Source organism: Myxine glutinosa, chromosome 7, assembly GCF_964187855.1.
Source record: "Myxine glutinosa chromosome 7, kmMyxGlut1.1, whole genome shotgun sequence".
Lineage (NCBI taxonomy): Eukaryota > Metazoa > Chordata > Myxini > Myxiniformes > Myxinidae > Myxine > Myxine glutinosa.
This window is the reverse complement of record NC_136267.1, coordinates 140,281,149-140,303,829: the sequence shown is the minus strand read 5'-3', so window position 1 is coordinate 140,303,829 and position 22,681 is coordinate 140,281,149. Positions and strand designations below refer to the sequence as shown.

Below are 22,681 nucleotides of genomic sequence, written 5' to 3'. Positions count from 1 at the left end.
TGCAAGAGGCAGAATTCCAGGTTTTGACGCATCCAGAGAATCCTGGAGAAATTCCAGGAAGATGGGTGGGCGTTTATTCCTGTTGCGGGAATGTTTTTGGGAATGTTTGGACTCACCTGTTGGTTTAATGGCATTATTGGGAAAAACAAAAAAAGTTTTTTTTCCCCCGTGGTCGAGGCTCATGGAAGACCTAGGGTGACGTAGGATGCAGACCAGTCGCACGGAGTGGAGACAACGGACGCACTATTGCAACATATGCCTGGGACAACTTGCGGATATGCCAAGGATCATGGAGAAGGAGGAGGAGGAGGAGGAGGAAGCATGACAACCTGCAAGTAGTTGGGGAGAGGTCGGGGAGGGTTAATGGGTGGAAAAGATCACAGGTTGCCTGTTTGGGATGTATGTAACATGACCTGAGGTTGTAACCCTGGACCGAAGAGTATAGGATTCAGGAATATGGGGAAGGAGGTTCTACAAACCGGAGCAAAACTACCAAAAAAAGTTTTTTAAAAACCTTCATCTTACGAATCCTTTCTTTTACTTCCATTAATTTTGTTCTTTTTGAAATTCTAATTTTGTTTTTCATTCTGATCCCCCATCATCCATCGCATTCCATCCCCACGGTGCTGGAAGCAAGATATCCTCCCCAGGATTCAATGGCTCCTGTTTATGACGTCATCACCACTTCATAACTTCATAACATCATGAACTATGTGGAGTGAAATGGTGATTTTTGTGATATTTTGAAGGTTTTGTTGTACGCTCAGCACCATCTACATATTACATACGCGCACAGATTTGAGAAAGGGGAAGAAGGGATGGAGTTGGAGTTCATTGTGGAAAATACATTTGGGGAATAGTAACGGTATAGGATGGTGGAGATGAGGGAGAATTGACAAGTGTGAGAGGAGGAGGAGGTTGGGAGACGATGGAGGAGAATGAAAGGAAATGAGGTAGGGGGTAGGGGGTGGGGTATGGGGTATGGGGGTTGTGCATGAATCCATACAAAGGAATGGGGGAGTTCAGCTCAAAATGAATTACTGTCCATACATGGAGAATAAGTATAATGACTCATTATATTGTTGGAGAGTAGTTATTATATACGTTATATATTATAAAACGAGTGAAATATTATCATATTATCATAATGATAACCGACCAGTGTCATGTGGTCGCCATCAATACCCACGCTCTTTTCTACCCCCATTAACCCAACCCTCTCGCCGCCATTCTTACCTTAAGGCTTAAGACCTCGCTCCTCTATGAGCCTCGATCTCGGAGACTATCGATGTTGTGTGTTTCATTCATTTCGTGATCTTTGCATTAAGTGTAGCTATTTTTTTTCACAAAATCCAGACGTTTATAGCTGTGCATGGACCAAAAAAAAGCAGGATGTTCTCTCCCAGGTCCGCGCAAGCGATTCCACGTTAACCGCGTGGACACCAGGGTGGGGGTTGCAATTGTGGGGGAACTCTCCCAACCCGAAGATCTACCGGTGATGGTTTTATTAATTAAATTCATTGCGTCTTGTTTTTTGACTTCATTCCAAACGAGTTTGTTTTACAAATTTTTGCAAAAATTAATTATAAAATGACTTTTTAAAATGTTTCTTCTTTCCCATACTTCTCATTTGTCCCTTCCCTCTGTTTTCTCCCCCATCGCTCTCGCGCCCATTCTGTCCCCCAGCCTTGAATGGGGATAATTGGTACCGGGCGGAGTCTCGGCACGAAGCCCGGATCGCCGTCTCCCCCCCGGCCCCTCCCCTACTCACTCCCCCAGGCCTCCAACCCCGCCTTTCCTTTCCTCTCTCGATCTAAACACTCGGCATTCACTGTTTGCACTCGCTCCGCGTGTCACGCGCACTCTCCCTCTCGTCGGCTTCTTCATCAACATTCATACTCATTGATTCTCTGTCCGTTCGGCCGTCTCAACCATGCACGTCTCCTTCAAGCCTGCCAGGTGAGCTCGCCTGTCCGTCCGTCCGTTGAAAGACGATGCATATATATATATATGTTAATATTCGTACACCGTGAGCACGCTCGGAGAGTGGCTCATGGTGGCTCCACCAGGGGTGGAAGAGCGGAGAAATTAATAACACCAGGAGAAGTGAGCGTCAGACACACGCGCAGGACCGAAGTGTCTCCCTCGCTGTCCCTCTCCCCCTCCGCCAGTGACTCAGTCCTTAGCGCGTATAAACCGTGCGAGCTCTGTAGGGAGATGCAGACAGACGGGCGAGGAGGACAAGGAGCCGAACAGGGAGCTGGAGGTGCTTGAGAAGTGGGAAGGTTGGTCGGGCAAAGGGTTCCGGCAGCGCAAGCAACTAAACCAAGGTATATAACAAGTATATATATATATATACCAGATCTGGGTGGTTTATGCTCGGAAAGACCTAATTGCTCTAATAAGGGATTTTTCTTTCTTTCTGATGTGGGAGACACTTTTTGTGGACAGACCGAGTGAGATCACACGCATGTTCCTCCGAATGTTTTTCATGTCTGTGTGTTTGCACCAATCACTGAGCTTTATTTGCGTTAATTGATAAGGTGAGAATTTATTAGTTTTATGATTTGGACCACAAAAAGTTATGGGTTGTTTTTTTCTTTGAGTGGGGTAGGGGATGGGTATAAGTTTTATTCAGGTATTTTTTGTTATTATTATTATTATTATTATTATATAGATCATTCGGATTTGCTATTTTGGTAATAATTATAACAAGTATTGTTATTGTAAAGCTTTAAGTTAAGGAAACTAGTTAGCCCGTCCGCCTGAAAAAGCGGGAGACGAGGTTTCGCAATCACGTGTGTCCATCTGTCTGTCTGTTTAATAGGACATAACTTTTTTTTACCATTTGAGCTTTTGTCATCAAATTGTCAACAAACCTTTATTATGAGAATATGGAGAAGACAAATTAATGATTTTTACATTTTTTTTCATCTGTTGTTTTCGTCAAGTTTTGTTCGAGTACAAAGTGGACGCGGCTGGGCTTTGTATTTGGGGATGCTTTATAGTCGTTTATCGTAGTCAAAGCTGAGTTTAGGGTTACTATCTTATGGGAATAGGGTTAAGGTTGCAGGGTTATTATCATACCAAGGTCAGAAGGCCTGAGGCATTTTACTAAAAGAATGGTGAATAGAAGGCAACAAAAGCGGGGAGAGAGATAGAGAGGGAGAGAGAGACAGAGAGAGACGGAGAGGGAGAGAGAGAGAGAGATGGAGAGGGAGAGATGCAGAGAGACAGAGAGAGCGAGAGAGAGAGAGATGGAGAGATGGAGAGATGCAGAGAGACAGAGAGCGAGAGATAGAGAGGGAGAGACACATAGAGAGACAGAGAGAGACGGAGAGAGAGAGAGAGATGGAGAGATGCAGAGAGACAGAGAGAGAGAGGGAGAGAGACAGAGAGAGACAGAGAGAGACGGAGAGGGAGAGAGAGAGAGAGATGGAGAGATGCAGAGAGACAGAGAGAGCGAGAGAGAGATGGAGAGAGAGATGGAGAGATGCAGAGAGACAGAGAGAGCGAGAGATAGAGAGTGAGAGAGACAGAGAGAGACAGAGAGAGACGGAGAGGGAGAGAGAGAGAGATGGAGAGATGGAGAGATGCAGAGAGACAGAGAGAGCGAGAGAGAGATGGAGATAGAGAGATGGAGAGATGCAGAGAGACAGAGAGAGCGAGAGATAGAGAGGGAGAGAGACAGAGAGAGACAGACAGAGAGAGATGGAGAGGGAGAGAGAGAGAGATGGAGAGATGCAGAGAGAGAGAGAGAGAGAGAGATGGAGAGATGCAGAGAGAGAGAGAGAGAGATGCAGAGAGAGAGAGAGAGATGCAGAGAGACAGAGAGAGAGAGAGAGATGGAGAGATGCAGAGAGAGAGAGAGAGAGAGAGAGATGCATCTCTGAGAGAGAGAGATGGAGAGATGCAGAGAGAGAGAGAGAGAGAGAGAGATGGAGAGAGAGAGAGAGAGAGATGGAGAGATGCAGAGAGAGAGAGAGATATGCAGAGAGAGAGAGAGAGAGACAGATGGAGAGAGAGAGAGATGGAGAGAGAGAGAGGGGAGAGAGCGAGGGAGAGAGAGGGAGAGAGAGATGGAGAGATGCAGAGAGAGAGAGATAGAGAGAGAGGGAGAGAGAGAGCGAGGGAGAGAGCGAGGGAGAGAGAGAGAGAGAGGGAGAGAGAGAGCGAGGGAGAGAGAGGGAGAGAGAGATGGAGAGATGCAGAGAGAGAGATGGAGAGATGCAGAGAGAGAGAGATGGAGAGAGAGGGAGAGAGAGCGAGGGAGAGAGCGAGGGAGAGAGATGGAGAGTGAGAGAGCGAGGGAGAGAGATGGGGAGAGAGAGTGAGAGAGAGAGCGAGAGAGAGATGGAGAGCGAGGGAGAGAGATGGAGAGCGAGAGAGAGAGAGCGAGCGAGGGAGGGAGGGAGAGAGAGAGATGGAGAGAGAGAGAGAGAGAGGGAGAGAGAGAGAGATCGATAAATCGAGGAAGGGACAGAGAGAGAGAGGGAGAGAGAGAGAGAGAGGGAGAGAGAGGGAGGGAGAGAGAGAGCGAGAGGGAGAGAGAGAGAGGGGGAGAGAGAGAGAAGCAGAGAGAGAGGGGGAGAGAGAGCGAGAGCTTTCATGCTTACCGTGCTCATGGAAAAGAATGCTGCACACCTGTTGTAACCGGACCGCAGAGCTATAGCGTCTGCTCCGGACGGTGAGACGGGAATCTCCACATAACAGGCCAGGGGCAGCGAGGAAAACAGAGAAGGAAGCACATTTACAAACACAAACCTAAACCAGCTTTGTGAACACACATACACACAACACACGCACACACACACACACACACACACACACACACACACACACACACACACACACACACACACACACACACACACCACACGCACCGCACTCAACACACACAACACGCACACACAATAGAAACATAGACATTGGATTGTGTGGAATTTATTTACAGAGGAATCTCGTTCTTATTGAGATGTCACCAAGACTCCATAACCACCCTTGGTGGCATAATGGTTGGAGTCTGGGCGGTCGAGTTCGATACCTGTCCCCAGCCGAGTCATACCTGAGACTTTAAAAGTGTTATGTGCTGCTCCCTTGCTTGACACTCAGAGTTTCATAAAGATAGAGCATGGACAAACAACTATACGTTGGCAACCGTTGCACACACTTGATGGGTCTAATGGCCTTTTCTTGAATTGAAGTTCCTGCTGAGGGAACACCATTATTGTGCTACATCCAAAGGAGAGGTATCTAATGTAATGACGTAATGACGTACCTAACGTGCCAGAATGTTGATATGTGTGACTTCAAGAACAATCACACGTGTTCGATTCACCCGTACGACATACATGTGATGTGTATTACGACTGTAACTCACAATACCGTCGCCAACATCGGAGCGCAATCTGCTCCACATTCGCACATCCTCATCCTCAATTTGTTCCGCACAGTAGTTCATGATTCTACTCATAAATGGCACCATCATCCTATAGGGGCATGAAAACACGTGGGCCTACCTGGCCATCGGCAAACTCAAACATTGACAGGTAATTTCATTAGAATGTTTTTTTTCAAAACATGTACTGGGAGATCCTTCACATCACCTCGTCGGTTCGAGTTGCCGATGGGTCCACTCCAAAGGATGGCAGCCCCTCTTGGAACATTGCGAAAGGTTGTATGGTGGTTGGATTAGAACCCCATATTTTAATATCTGATTCGGTGGTTTCTCCATGGTGGATCTTATACAGAATATTTGGGAAATTTTTTCTAACCATGTTTGTCTTTCTGCACACCTGTTCCCCACAACTTCACTGGTGGTGTGTCATTATTCCCTACCATGTTTTATCGCCTGTCTGTAAGCCTCTATGTCCTATGTCCTCTACGTCCTATGTAAGCCTCTATGTCCATATAAAGAAAATAATGTCACTGCTAATGGAGTGGCAAAGATGGACCTTACATTCTTATTCATGAATTTTTCCAAAAACATGAGCTTATTAAAAATGAATTTGTAGCTGTTTCCTTAAATGTTGTTATTATCTAGATATTATGTACCATATCATGTGATTCTAGGTCTGGGGTAATGCTGGGCAGTTTGCCATCCCTGGGGTAATGCTGGGCAGTTTGCCATCCCTGGGGTAATGCTGGGCAGTTTGCCATCCCTGGGGTAATGCTGGGCAGTTTGCCATCCCTGGGGTAATGCTGGGCAGTTTGCCATCCCTGGGGTAATGCTGGGCAGTTTGCCATCCCTGGGGTAATGCTGGGCAGTTTGCCATCCCTGGGGTAATGCTGGGCAGTTTCCCATCCCTGGGGTAATGCTGGGCAGTTTCCCATCCCTGGGGTAATGCTGGGCAGTTTGCCATCCCTGGGGTAATGCTGGGCAGTTTGCCATCCCTGGGGTAATGCTGGGCAGTTTCCCATCCCTGGGGTAATGCTGGGCAGTTTGCCATCCCTGGGGTAATGCTGGGCAGTTTCCCATCCCTGGGGTAATGCTGGGCAGTTTGCCATCCCTGGGGTAATGCTGGGCAGTTTCCCATCCCTGGGGTAATGCTGGGCAGTTTGCCATCCCTGGGGTAATGCTGGGCAGTTTCCCATCCCTGGGGTAATGCTGGGCAGTTTCCCATCCCTGGGGTAATGCTGGGCAGTTTCCCATCCCTGGGGTAATGCTGGGCAGTTTCCCATCCCTGGGGTAATGCTGGGCAGTTTGCCATCCCTGGGGTAATGCTGGGCAGTTTCCCATCCCTGGGGTAATGCTGGGCAGTTTGCCATCCCTGGGGTAATGCTGGGCAGTTTGCCATCCTTCTCCCAGCAGTAGTTAGGGCAGAAATTTGTAATTTCCTTAGGTAGCTAGCGAGAGCTCGCCTCCTCTTCGTGAAGGACACAATGCTGGCAGACGGGACGCCAGTCTAACATACATCCTCGGGATGGCACGCACATTTTTTAACGATCCTGCCTGTGAAACACCAGGATGGCAGTTTATAGCTGGGTCGGGATTCAAACCCAGGCCAGACAGCTTAGAGGCGGATTGCGGACCTCTGTGCCATCCTGCCAGCCCTTGCTATTATAGTTTGTGGCAAATCCACATCGCTTCCTGTTCTCAAAAGGATAAAATGAGCATTTAGCAAGCTCAGGCCATCGATGTTCTCACGTCATATTATTTCGGAGAATGTACAAAAATATTCAGCACTCACTATATTTAGATGTTATTGTGTTTTCTTTTAAAATTTTGAACAAATAACATCGATTGAGTTGTTGATCTATAAAAATTAACGGTCTAGCAGAGATTGAGTTGTCTCATTATTTATCGAATATCAGGGTAAAGATTCTATTCCTGCTCACTAACCATTGTACTTCCTCCATCTAGTACCACAGCAGGAGCTACATAAAAGGATACCTTTAGAGGAACGACTTCATAAACATTGACAATTCTTGGTTCTTGCATTGTAGTTCTGGCTTTACATGACATCTAACTGGTGACGTCAACGTGTAGCTTCGTGTGTCCAAGACCTACAGCAGGATATTGAGGCCTCCGATGTTCACTGCAGGTCTGTTACCGTTTGCCAGTGTGTTGGAATCCTTGTCGTTGGTGGTTGTTCCGAGCGCTTGTGACCTTTTGTTCTGTTCAAACATCTGTGCCCCGTTTGATGTTTTGGTCGAGGCATCGTCATTGCCGATGGTGTCATCTATGGGCTGCAATCCTGGAATTGAAGTGGTCCATGCATGCGTGTCGATGATGTTCAGCTGTACGCCACTTGTCAGACATATCATGTGCAGCACGTTGGTGGTTTTATGAGCTGTGAGAAGATCGATGTGGTGCCATCTTCTGGACAAAATGTTTACATTTTTCAAAACACAGGTAGATCATCAAATAGTCCAGTATTCACCATTACATATTTAAACCTTATTGCTGCAAAATTGTTCGTTCAAATCTTCATTAAGGTTATTTTTGTCTGTACTATTTACATTGTCAGAGAATATGGTGCCCTTCGTCAGGAAAACTCTATATCCCATGGGCATGAGGAAACTCAGCCACCGTGGAAAAATGTGTGACTGGCTCATAAGTACATCGATTATGGACTAACGTATACATAGATTATGGACTAACTTGTATACATAGATTATGGACTAACCTATACATAGATTATGGACGAACTTATACATAGATTATGGACTAACTTATACATAGATTATGGACGAACTTATACATAGATTATGGACTAACTTATACATAGATTATGGACTAACTTATACATAGATTATGGACGAACTTATACATAGATTATGGACTAACTTATACATAGATTATGGACGAACTTATACATAGATTATGGACTAACTTGTATACATAGATTATGGACTAACTTATACATAGATTATGGACTAACTTGTATACATAGATTATGGACTAACGTATACATAGATTATGGACTAACTTATACATAGATTATGGACTAACTTGTATACATAGATTATGGACTAACTTATACATAGATTATGGACTAACTTGTATACATAGATTATGGACTAACGTATACATCGATTATGGACTAACATACATAGATTATGGACTAACTTATACATAGATTATGGACTAACTTGTACATAGATTATGGACTAACTTATACATAGATTAGGGACTAACTTGTATACATAGATTATGGACTAACGTATACATAGATTATAGACTAACTTATACATAGATTATGGACTAACTTGTATACATAGATTATGGACTAACTTATACATAGATTATGGACGAACTTATACATAGATTATGGACTAACGTATACATAGATTATGGACTAACTTATACATAGATTATGGACTAACTTATACATAGATTATGGCTAACTTATACATAGATTATGGACTAACTTATACATAGATTATGGACTAACTTATACATAGATTATGGACTAACATACATAGATTATGGACTAACTCATACATCGATTATGGACTAACTCATACATAGATTATGGACTAACTTATACATAGATTATGGACTAACTCATACATAGATTATGGACTAACTTATACATAGATTATGGACTAACTCATACATAGATTATGGACTAACTCATACATAGATTATGGACTAATTTATACATAGATTATGGACTAACTTATACATAGATTATGGACTAACTTATACATAGATTATGGACTAACTTATGCATAGATTATGGACTAACTTATACATAGATTATGGACTAACTTATACATAGATTATGGACTAACTTATACATAGATTATGGACTAACTTATACATAGATTATGGACTAACTTATACATAGATTATGGACTAGCTTATACATAGATTATGGACTAACTTATACATAGATTATGGACTAACTTATACATAGATTATGGACTAACTTATACATAGATTATGGACTAACTTATACATAGATTATGGACTAACTTATACATAGATTATGGACTAACCTATACATAGATTTATGGACTAACTTATACATAGATTATGGACGAACTCATACATAGATTATGGACTAACTCATACATAGATTATGGACTAACTTATACATAGATTATGGACTAACTTATACATAGATTATGGACTAACTTATACATAGATTATGGACTAACTTATACATAGATTATGGACTAACTTATACATGGATTATGGACTAACTTATACATAGATTATGGACTAACTTATACATAGATTATGGACTAACTCATACATAGATTATGGCTAACTTATACATAGATTATGGACTAAGTTATACATAGATTATGGACTAACTTATACATAGATTATGGACTAAGTTATACATAGATTATGGACTAACTTATACATAGATTATGGACTAACTTATACATAGATCATGGACTAACTTATACATAGATTATGGATTATGGCTGTTGCTGATGCAAGACCATTCCTTCGCGGTTGGAGAGGTGTGGAGAGGAGGGAGAGTGTGCTTTTAATCTCTCTAGTATATGCCATACCTGCAAACAGGTAGTTTGAGGGGGGAAATTGAGAAAAAGAAAGGAGGAGATTAGGGAAGGAGAAATGGAGGGTAGAGGATTTGTCAGGCGGGGAAAAGATAGGAATGCATGGGAAAGATGGTGAATTGGGAGGAGGAAGTCGGAGACAGGGTGAGGATATAGGTTGATCAAATTGGATGTAGATGGTCCTACAGAGCAAATAGGTTATTCTGTCGTTTGGTTGCATCATCGTGTTGACCGTATTAATATTTCTGTGTTGTGAACATTGTCGTCGTCATTGTGATTTTTCATTTCATTGTTATTTTCAGTATAGGAAGCATATATTGCACAAAGCGTGTGTCATTATCACCAATATCAATTTATGATATCACCAATATCAATCTTTATTTTACTTAAGGCTTCACTATTTGTAAAGTAAAGCTTTATTGTTTGTAAAGTAAGGCTTTATTTTACTTTATAAGGGTTTACGATTTGTAAAGGACGTAGGAACTTTACTCGTTGAAGCTTTTCTTGATTTCATTGTTCGAGGGTAATGATGCTTTACCTTTAACCAATGGTAAACCTGCAGTATGTCTTAACCAATATAGAACCAAACTATAACTCCAACCTTTCTAATAATTTTCCACAAAAAGAATGTTTTCAACAGTTATTAGACATAAATCTTCCCCTTGACTAATGAATGCAAATCATCTCAGAGTTGGTTGATGATGACGTCATCACCAGCCAAAACTGAAAATATGGTGAAACATTGACAGACGTCATTTTAAGTTATTTGCACATTTAAAATAAAACTTTACACAAATAGTTTCGTACATTCCAGGAGGACTTACCTGAAACCGTGGGACAATGTAGTGTGAAGTTTGAGTACAATATAAACGCCCTGCTGGATTACCATGGTATTTACTGATCTTACCTTTGCACATGCAGTATTGTGAAATCACAGATTGCTTCTGACTGTTTATTTACCACGTGTGTGCCGACTGGTCATACCTTGCCACAGGTGTCATCAAAGATGGAAAGTGAAAAATTGTGTCATCAAAAAGCTTGGTTTTTACGTTGGCCTCTTCACGTCCGCCATCGAAGGTGGATGGAGGTTATGTTTTCACCCCCGTCTGTTTGTGAACAGGATATCTCAAAAAGTTGTGGACGGATTCGGACGAATCTTGGTGGACACGTTGAGTGTGAGACAAGGAGGAAATAATTAGATTTTGGTGAAGATCCGGATGCGAGAATTTTAAAAATTACAAGTGATTCTTCACCATTGAGTGACGAGGCCAAAAACGATATATAGCGTGATATTTCAAAAAGTTGCAGACGAATTATGACAAAACTTGGTGGACGAGTTGCTTAGGCGACAAGAACAAGCCGATTACATTGTGGTTCAGGTCCGAATCCAGATCCAGCCTATCAGTGGGATACAAAAAGTAAACTGTTCACCAGGTGGAGGTGTGCGCTCTACCTAGTGCCGTTCTAGTTTTGAATGTTGGACTTGTTCCAGAGTCATCTTAATATCCACGTTATCTAGTTTGTGCGAAGTGTTCACATTCACGTACATGTTATTAATTTGTATTTTTCCTAACAGCAAAAGCCACTGTTAAGGACACGTGGAGGCACATTTTCTGCTTTGTGCATCTCCAGCCTATCGAGCATGCTAGTAACCCCATACCCTATTGATATACCACTTACTGGAGTTTATTTATTTTTGATATACAGTACTGAGTAATGCGTTTGGCCTGTTGGCCTCATCCATTGACACGAGGGGTCGGACAAGAAGGGTCATTAAAATCCCAAATCATCCATCAACGGTTCAAAGTGTTTGTTCAACGGTTCAACGGTTCAACGGGGCTGCGTCTCCACTACCTTGTAGCAGAATTGTATTTGCAATCATCGTGGTTGGCTGAAGAATCGGCCGACGTAAGGAACGGGTCTTTCCTAAACTTCGCTAACCATGTGCGTGGGAGTCAAAAAGTGTTTTCTCCCAAACATTAATGGAATGGTCCTGCACCATGCAGCAAAAACTCAGCACAGGTGTTAGTCCTCTTTCTATGTGTAGTCTCCAACCAGTGTCACACATTCCTCCCAAAGTGAGTGACGTTTCTTTATGCTGCCTGAAAAGATGTCGCATTGTTGACTTTGAAACCTGAAAAAGGAAAGACCTTTCTAATAGCATCGCTTGCTTCACACCTCGATCAGATTTATTTGTTCATCATCCCAAATGGGCAACCACATTTCTATCCATATTTGACCAAGTTATAGTTGTGGGAAAAATGAGGTGTCACTCACATTTCAAGCGTCAGCCTTTCATCATATCCCCCTTTTGCACTGATGAAGGGCTAACACTCAAAATGGCAGCCGTACATCATTCCCCCATATACAATGACAAACATACACAATGATAAACAGATCAGCATGTAGTTGGTGAAATCCACTGATTTACTTGCACTCCGATGCAGACCAACAAACTCAGCCGACACTGAAAGTAGTATTCCGGTGGATCTTCATCAATAATCCTGTCCATCGATGTGCCAGTTGTGTGATTGTCCCATCCCATGATGATATTGATTTTGTTATTCTCATACCCTCTGTGGGACACCAGAGCAACCACAACTGGTTGTGAAAATTGTCACAGCTCATGGGAATTTCAGTGTCATTGCTGGGAAAATGACTCTTTTGCTCTGACAAAGGGCATCCATGACTAATGATCGGAATGTCTACTCGCTTTCCACAGGGCTTCACTTACTCCTATTGGTTTCAGTTGACAAAAGACATTGTGCATCTCATCAGCTGATGAAGACCAACACAGCAACACTAGCTTCGGCAAAGACTAGTATTCCACTACATCCATTTTTGGGATTTACTCTGGACAGATTGTCATTCCATTGCAGGGTGCTGCAAAAACAGCTATGAAACAGAGCATTTGGCCAGGCCCAGGTACCAGTACCACTTTTTAGGTCATCTAAATCTTGAAACTCGAAGAGATTAACTTGTAAAATAGGTCGTGATGTCCGTCCATCCGTCTGTAAGTCCATCCGTCCGGTTGTCCGTTAACTTTTTGTTATTTTTGCTACTTCCTCCCTTATTTACCAACAGATTGCTCTGAAACCCAGTACAACTCCTCTACTCGATGGCTCCAGGGATAGATCGGTATTAATTTTTTTATTTCAATTTTTCGATTTCGGATCACAGGGGTTCTCGGGGCAGAGGAAAGGGGTGGGGCTTACACCCTGAAGTTTCCAATCCCTACTCGTCCTTTATTTGCAAACCAATTGCTCTGAACCCCAATACAGCCTCTTTATTCAATGGACCGCAGGATCGCTCAATCTTAGATTTTTCCATTTCGGATCAGGGTAGCTCGCAGGGGATCAGGTGTTTTCCCAGGGAGGACCCCCCAAAATCAGTAAAGATCTGAACTTCAACCTCAAAAAAGTACCATCAGCTCAACTGTTGGCCCACTTTTTTGGGTTATCTCATCTCGATTCTTAAAGATATGAACTTATAAAATGGGCCGTGACCCATGATGTCCAGATATTCGTCTGTCCGCTAACATTTTGCTATTTTTTCTACTCCTCCCTTATCACCCAGCTGATTGTGCTGAAACTTGACACAGGAATGCAAGACAGCAGCCCGCACAATTTCTCGGGCTTCATTATTTTGATTTCAGATCATTGGGGCTCCCAGGGTGTAGGGGGTTATCTACCCCCTGAAACTTTGGATCCATACTCGTCCCTTGTTTACCAACCACTTGTTCTGAAACCCGATACAGCCCTTCTACTCGATGGTCCGCAGGATTGCTTGGTCTTATATTCTTTGATTTTGTACCAGGGGGCCTCCCAGGGGATCAGGGTTAATCCCAGAAGGCCCCCCCTCCCCCCCAAATCAGCAGAGTTCTGAAGTACAATCTCAAGAGATGACTTTTTTTTTTACAGATAAATTATTTGGGGACTCTAACATCCACCTGCAAATGCTAGCAAATGGGATAGTCGGTGTTGAGCCTCTGAAGAATAGTCTTTTCACTTATAACCCCCTTCCTTGCAAAGTATCCGCAGGCCAAACTATAGTAGTTGGGTCAGGATTCGAATCCAGACTAGGCAACGGAAGTCTGTGTACACTACTTTGATCTCTACCTCAATCCATGCTGTGGTGTTACATCTGTTTAGTCCGGATCATTGAAATTTCTTTGTTCTGATGCAGATAACTTTGGAGGTATTTTTCGAGAACTTAGAGGTCTTTTTAGAGAACTTAGAGGTCTTTTATGTAACCAATTATGGTTTTGTGCACATGGCAGGAGGTGGATGACATGTATACGTTAACAATTATGGGTTAAGCCATCAGTAGGTTGTTTTGGTCGTCCTTACAGGTCACTTTTCAATGTTTATTTGATGTACAACTGCTTCAAGCAATGGGAAAAATCGACTAAAGAGGTGCACAATGTTCTCCCGTAGTCATGTGACCACCAAAGTCCAATCTATATATTGGAGTACATAGTTATTTTTGCAAATTATTTGCTGACCTCTGGCATCAGTTGTTTTCTGGCCATTTCTCTGTTCTTAAAAACCTTCGTGAGATTTTTCTGCCATTTGTTGGTGGGAATCTTCCTTGCTTCACAGGGCGTTTGACATACCTCAATCAATGTCTTGTTGATTCCATCCATTGTTCTACCTGTCCACCGACACAGATTGACACTAGCCTTCTTCACCAGCAAAACTATTTCTCCATTCTTCCTGGTTAATAAGCACTTTCATTCATGCAGACTTATTGATGGTGGTCAGCCTGTTACCGAGTAGGTTAACCCTAGTTCACTTATGCAACATGGTGATAATTGCATGATTTCATTTAAAACATCCCTGCACCTGCTTTCCAGTTTTAAAAGTGCTTTTTGGACCTTTTTTGCTTTAATGCTGACCTCGTCTTCCTTTGACACACAAGACACATGTGATGTCCTTCATCTCATAACCCAATAGTACTACATTTTGCTTAGCTGTTAAGAGGAATTTTGTGTCTACCCTTGGCTTATGCTGGTGGCTTTTTAGTCAACATCATAAATATTTGAATGCCTTGGCTTCTTTAATCTTCTTTCACAGCCTTTTCGACACTTCATGCAGGTAATATACACTCTGTGTAACAGGTGACACCCATTAGCATGACATCCACACAACTGCAATCATTTATGTTCCAATCTAACCCCCTTTCGTTGCACATAGCTCCATAACTGTGGGGGAATCGCCAATGTTTGTATGATTAGTTGCATGTGGTCTCAGGTAAACAGAACCCCAGAGTATTTCGTGTCCACTCCAAAGTGTAGACAGGATGACTGAAAACTGTGGTTTTGACCACTATGAAAACTAGATGGTATTCATAGAATACTTACCCTGCGAAGCGCTGCATAGAAAAAATTGAGACATGGCTCATTTTAAAGAACTCTCCATGGAGAAAAAAAAATGTTAATGATGATGTCATAGGTGGCTCCACTATGACGTCATAATTCGACAAGTACAGAACTTCATCCGATCAAGATGAAATTCATTGAGCGTCATCTGGGGATAAATTGGTGGAGAAAAAAATAATAATGATGACGTCATCGGTCACATGTTTCTGCTGCCATATTTATTTTGACACACAAGCATTTAAAAAACACTAAAACACATCTTGGCGAGGGTCTGCGATCTCTGATTGCTCTTTCTTGTTTTCCATGTAGTGGTTTCGGAGATATAGAGGTGCAAGGTTTAACATTTTTTTAAAGATGGTGCTTGTACTACGTGACCTGTGATGTCATAATTATCATTAAAATAATTATACGGGAGGAGGCGCTCCTATGGTGAAGATTTAGTGTCCATTGGACCAACAGTTGCTAAGGAAAAAAAACAAAAAAACTTATCAAATAAAGCGTTGTACTTGTCGAATTATGACGTCATAATGAAGGCACAGATGACATCATCATTAACATATCTTGTTCCCCATGGAGAGTTCTTTACAATGAGGCATGTTTTAAATTTTTTCCATGGAGCGGGGTCAGAGATATAGAGGGGCAAAGTTTTTTCGGTTTTTCCAAGATGGCGCCTTTACCGTTGAATTATGACATCATAATTATTATTTAAAATATTCTACAGGAGGAGGCGCTCCTATGGTGAAAATTTAGTGTCAATCGGTCCAAGAATTGCAGAGAAAAAAAATTCGTACTGATCGAATCAAGCGTTGTACTTGCCGAATTATGACGTCATTATTACGGTACTGATGACATCATTAAAAACCACCGTTTAGAGGCCATTTTTCCCCGCGAAGCGGGGGTTGGCCTTTTCGGGGACCGTGGTTGTTGTTTTTTGGTCCCCTTTTTGAACCAATGTTTTACGGCCGGATGCCCTTCCTGCCGCCAACCCTGTTTGTCGCCTTTTTACAATAAACAGGGAATTACCAGTGTACTGGTACAAAATTTGCCGACCTCGGAAGGATGACAGGCTGAGTCAACCCCCCTGGAGTTAATTCAGCGATCGACCGGGATTCGAACCCAGGATCCTTTGGTATCCTAAGCTGGCACCCTAGCCGCTAGACCAACACCAGGGTTTTCTGATGATGACATCTTTAAATGATGACATCATTAAAATATCTTATTCCCCAAGGGGAGTGCTTGACATTGAGCCATATTTTAATTTTTTCCATGGAGTGGTTTCAGAGATATAGAGATGCAACCTTTTTCGATTTTTCCATGATGGCGTCTGTACCACGTGACCAATGACGTCATAATTATCATTAGAACAATTCTACAGGAGGAGCTGCTCATATTCTGAAAATTTCGTGTTCATAGGACTAACAGTTGCAGAGGAATTTTTTTTTTCATACTGATCAGATCAAGAGTTGTACTTGTCGAATTATGACATCATAATTGAGGCACTTATGACATCATCATTGACATATCTTATTTCCCATGGGGTGTACTTGGCAATGACCCATGGCTCAATTTTTTTCCATTAAGCGGTTTGGGAGATATAGAGGTGTAACGTTTTTCCAAGATGGCGTCCATACCACGTGACCTATGACGGCATAATTATCAGCAAAATAATCTACAGGCAGAGGCGCTCCTACGGTAAGATTTCATGTCAATCGGACCAACGGTTGCTGAGAAAATGTATTTTTAAAATGCAGACACGGTACACGTACAGCACACATATGGCAAATGTATGTAACTGATTGATTAACCCCGCTTTTCGCTCCGCGAGCACAGGGTAATGAAACCAATACTAGTATAGCGATTCATTCATTCATTCATATTCATATTCTTTAAATATCTTATTTAATGCCACAGTTTACAAGAGCGGGGATATATATATATATATATATATATATATATATATATATATATATATATATATATATATATATATATATATATATATATATATATATATATATATATATATATATATATATATATATATATATATATATATATATATATATATATATATATATATATATATATATATATATATATACACATATACACACATATACACACACACACAGGCACGTGAAAAAGTAAGTACACCCCATGTAAAGTTTTGACTTTTTCAACATATTTCAACATACAGCTATTTGATCTTCATTTCAACAATATTGACAGATAAAGGTGATATAATACAACAAATATCATGAAACATTTACATTTTGTAGTCCATTGCATAATTTAAATAAACATAAATGCAAATTTCGCATGTGGAAAAAGTAAGTGCACCCCGACATTTATCACTACTTCAAATACCTAAAATTAGAATCAGGTGCACCAGATCAGGTGCAAATGATTAGAACATCGTTAGAGAGGATCTTGGAGGAACCTGTCTTATTTAAACCTCAGACATTTAGTTTGGTTTGCTCTTTGTTGTTGAAGTGTGCGGCATCACCATACCTAGATCAAAAGAGCACTCTGAGGCCTTCAGAAAGAAGGTTATAGATGCCTACGAGTCTGGGAAGGGATTTAAAAAGATCTCCAAACAATTTGAAATCAATCATTCGACTGTCCGGAAGATCATCTACAAGTGGAGAAGATTCCAAACAACTGCCAACTTGTTCAGGCCAGGCCGCCCCAGCAAGTTCAGCCGAGAGCAGACCGCAAGATGCTGAAAGAAGTCTCTAAGAACCCCCAGAATGTCATCACAGGACCTACAGCTCTTGCCACTGTTGATCTCAAAGTGCACGAGTCTACCATTAGAAAGAGGCTGCACAAATTTGATTGACATGGGAGGTGTGCCAGGAGGAAACTGTTGCTGCCCAGAAAGAACATCAGAGCAAGACTAAAGTTTGCCAATGAACACTGAGGCAGAGACCAGCACTTCTGGAACAATGTGCTCTGGACAGATGAGTCAAAGGTAGAGCTATTTGGCCACAGTACCAGCAGACATGTTTGGCGAAAACCAAAGACAGCATTTGACCACAAGAACCTGATACCAACTGTAAAGCATGGTGGTGGAAATATTATGGTTTGGGGCAGCTTTGCTGCATCAGGGCCTGGGCAGCTCACCATCATAGAATCCACTATGAATTCTTCATTGCACCAGAGGGTGCTTGAGGATAATGTGAGGCCATCTGTCAGAAAGTTGAAGCTCATCCGAAGGTGGACCTTGCAACATGACAATGACCCTGAACATACCAGTAAATCCACCAAGTAATGGCTGAAAAGAAAGAAATGGAGGGTTCTGGAATGGCCAAGTCAAAGCCTGGATCTAAATCCCATCGAGATGTTGTGGGGGGATTTGAAATGAACTGTGCATGCAAGAAACCCCTCAAACATCGCACAGCTGAAAGAATTTTGCATGGAGGAGTGGGCAAAAATTTCGCCCAGTCGATGTCAGAGACTGGTAGACAGTTATAAGAAATGCCTACTTGAGGTTATTTCTGCCAAATGGGGCAATACCACCTATTAGAGCCAAGGGTGTACTTACTTTTTCCGCATGCGAAATTTGCATTTAAGTTTGTTTAAATTATACAATGGACTACAAAATGTAAATGTTTCATGATATTTGTTATATTATATCACCTTTATCTCTCAATATTGTTGAAATGACGATCAAATAGCTGTATGTTGAAATATGTTGAAAAAGTCAAAACTTTACACGGGGTGTACTTACTTTTTCACGTGACTGAATATACAGACTTGGCATTTAATATGGAATATTTTTTTTTTCTTGACTTGGGTTTACTTTCTTAACTCGTATATCAATCTGGTGAGTTTCTTTTACACTTTGGTGATTTATTTGTTAAAAGAACCATGTCACTGATTGTCTGTCGCAGCAAGAAGTCAACAACAGGATTATATCACAGGTGGCTTGGCAAAATGTACGGACAGGTGCATTTGATGATTGGCTTCACAGTCGGGTATACAAGGGTTGTTGCGTTCTGTATTAGTGGAAAACAACTGCTGCACTTCTCCAAAAGTTATTGCCGCTTCCTCTGGAGATGGTCCGTCAACTCGACAATGCTGTTTGTCATGGAGTGGTGGCTTTACGAAATTACGGCATGAAACAGCGTGCTATTGCTCGGCAGTATGGCATCAGTCAAGGTCAGGTGTCAAAGATCCTGAAAGGAAATGCTCAGAGGGGTGTCCCTACTCCAATACCGAGGCCAGGACGTACCCGCAGAACCACAAGGAGGGATAATCGCCAGCTGCACCGGTTAGTCCGCAATGGCTGTACAAAGTCAGCTAATTGGCTTGGGGCTGAGTGGCAGCAACTGACAAATGTGCCTGTATCCAGAAGGCTATTCAACCAACGACTGGTTCAAGCAGGCTATCGTGCCAGGCGTCCCCTGAGAAAGCCACTCCTGACCAGACAACACCGCCAGCGCCGATTGCAGTGGGCCAGAGAGCACCGTCAATGGCAGCCAGGACACTGGAATCACGTGATCTTCAGTGACGACTCTAGATTTCTGGTCTATCGTCAAGATGGCCACGTCCGAGTGCGCAGACAAGTGCATGAAGCCTACAACAAAGATTGTATAGTGCCAATAGTCCAAGCTGGAGGTGGTGGGGTGACCGTTTGGGCTGCTTTTCATGCAGGGGGCAAAACTGACATGGTTGTTCTGAATGGAAACCTGAACCAGTTCAAGTACAGGGCCATTCTGGAAGAAACATTGCTTCCATTTGCTCGTGCAACCTTTCGAGGAAACTTTGTCTTCCAAGATGACAATGCACGACCTCATCGTGCTCGCATGGTCCAACACTTTCTTGCTGACCGTGGTGTAGAGCATATGGAGTGGCCTGCCATGTCCCCGGATATGAATCCGATAGAGAACTTGTGGGCAGAATTAACGTGTCAAATCGACCACTTGGACCAGCAACCGACCTCTATGCGTGAATTGCAGCAGGCTATTGTCACTGCATGGCAAGCGATTCCTGTCCAAACCTTGGCAAATCTCGTGGACAGCATGCCTCAACGTGTACGTGCTCTCCTGAATGCTCGTGGGGGTTACACGAAGTACTGAACTGTAATTTTACTGTCCGTAATCCCAGTCGTAATTTAACTTTTGTTTTTGTAAAAAAAAAATTTTGGCTAATGTGCAAAATATAGAGATACTTCTGGAAAACGTACAGAAGTTTAACAGAGTAATGTCCATGAATTGAGTTCGATATCAGTTTACCTCACTTTCAAGGATCAATTTATTTGTTTCGAAATGTCAAATGTGGGTTTTGTTTCTTTTAAAGGTCACATTAACAAAATCTAGAATAATTTCAACATACTTCCAATGAACTTTTGGTTCTAAGACATCTTGAAAAGTAAGTTCACCCCCAGAAAAAAATAAATCCATTTTAAATGCCAAGTCTGTATATATATATATATATATATATATATATATATATATATATATATATATATCTATAATTCCATTAATCTCTGTGTGTATGTGTGTTTGTATGTGTGTATGTGTGTATGTGTGTATGTGTGTATGTGTGTATGTTTGTCTGTGACCGCTGTTTCTCGACAACTACCGGTCCGATATACTTGAAACTTGCCAGGTATATTGCTGGGGACCCGAGGATGTGCCTTTTCAAGGTTTGAAATTAATCGGACAAGTAGTTACCGAGCTATGGCGATTTAGCCGTTCGCCGTTCGCTTTGGCGTTGCGAATGGACCAAACCATTTCATGTAAATAGAGGGGGGGGTTCTGTGGTCGTTGCGAATGGACCAAACCATTCATGTAAATAGAGGGGGGGGGGGGGGTTCTGTGGTCGTTACTGCCACGTGGTTTCAAAGTTTTTTTTTGTTGTTGTTGTTTGCACGCATGTTTTTTTGCACCCACGTACGGGCACGCCCTAGGATGTTTACACACACACACCCCTACACAAATTTTTTTTTTTTTTTTTTTTTGGCAAGGAACGGGCACCCACGTACGGGCACGTCCTAGCTTATATATAGTACGGGCATGCCCTAGTATATTCAATGAGACATAACAGTGTGACGAGTGCTGTCCCGATCCCCTGTGGATCGAAGTCCTAGACGAAAGCGTCACCTCCGTCCCGGAGGCCTCAGCCCAGCCACTCTGTCAACAGACAGAGATTTATTATTTGGTCCCCATTGGCTAAACATCAAGCAGAGACACCAATCCAGATTTCAGGCTTATTTGCCTCTTATGAACATGCCTTTTTTATAATAAAAAAGGTAAAAAATCAAACATTTAAACAGCCTTGGACATGCACCTTGACCCCATGGCCAAGGCACACTGTCTATCAAGGCTGTCCCATTGGCATACACATGCACCTCAACCCCAAGGCTGAAGCACATGGTCATTCAAAACACATGAATCCTGACCCAGAAGGGCCACAATTTATTTTTATTTTTATTTTTTTTGTATACTGAATCGAGGCTCGTGAAAGAGCTAACATTTATTTCACAAACAAATCAACCAGACAAACAAAATATACAAAAAGAGGGAGCGGAAGACACGATGGGGAGAGAAGGGGAAGCACACAACCACAACATTTGAGAGCAGGGAGAATTGTGGGAGGACGAGGGCTTGGGGGCAGGAGGCGTGGGAAGGGGGGGGGGGGGGGGGGGGTGGGAGAAGTATAAAACACAAGGGGACCGAAATTAGCGGGGGTAGAAAAGATCAAGGTTTTGGATGGGGGAGGATAAGAGATGGTGGTGAACAGCTGTTTTAAAGACCTGGAGGGTGGAGTGGGATTGAAGAGAGTGAGGGAGTTTGTTCCAGAGGCGGGAGAAAAGAGGAATGAAGGAGTGAAGGTGAGCAGAAAGTCTTGATTTTGGCAGTTTAACCATAAGAGGGTTGCAGGCAGATCTTGTGCGACCTGTAGGAATATTTGGGGGACAGAGCCCAGAGAGGGCTGGGGGGGCAAGGCCAGAGAGGAGTCGGTAGAAGACGGAAAGACCACCAACCTGCCTGCGGTGAGTGAGTGAAAGGCCCTTGGAGTTAGCTTCATCGCGGGAGATTCCAATGATTCTGAACGCTTTGGTTTCCACAGCGTGAAGACGGGCTAGGTGTGAGGCAGGAGCACCAGACCAGAGGGGAGAGCAGTATTCCATAGAGCTGCGGATGAAAGCCTTGTATGTGGTGAGGAGCTCAGGTGTGCCAAGGAAGGACTTCGCACGACGGAGGATGCCCAGTCGGCGACTGGCTTTGGAGGCCAGATGTGAAATGTGGTTTTCCCAGGAAAGATCATGGCAAATAGTGAGACCCAAAAGCTTGAGTGACAGAACTTCTTGGA

General features: G+C 42.6%; 1 protein-coding gene across 1 annotated transcript in view; it reads left to right on the top strand.

Annotated features, from left to right (window-relative positions):
• The first annotated feature begins 1,816 nt into the window (after window positions 1–1,816).
• LOC137430643 (neurotrophin-3) overlaps window positions 1,817–22,681 on the top strand; it is a 113,831-nt gene continuing 92,966 nt past the window's right edge. The window contains exon 1 of the mRNA XM_068121437.2: window positions 1,817–1,959. The gene's annotated coding sequence lies outside the window, so the exon portion shown is untranslated. The remainder of the gene's footprint in view (window positions 1,960–22,681) is intronic.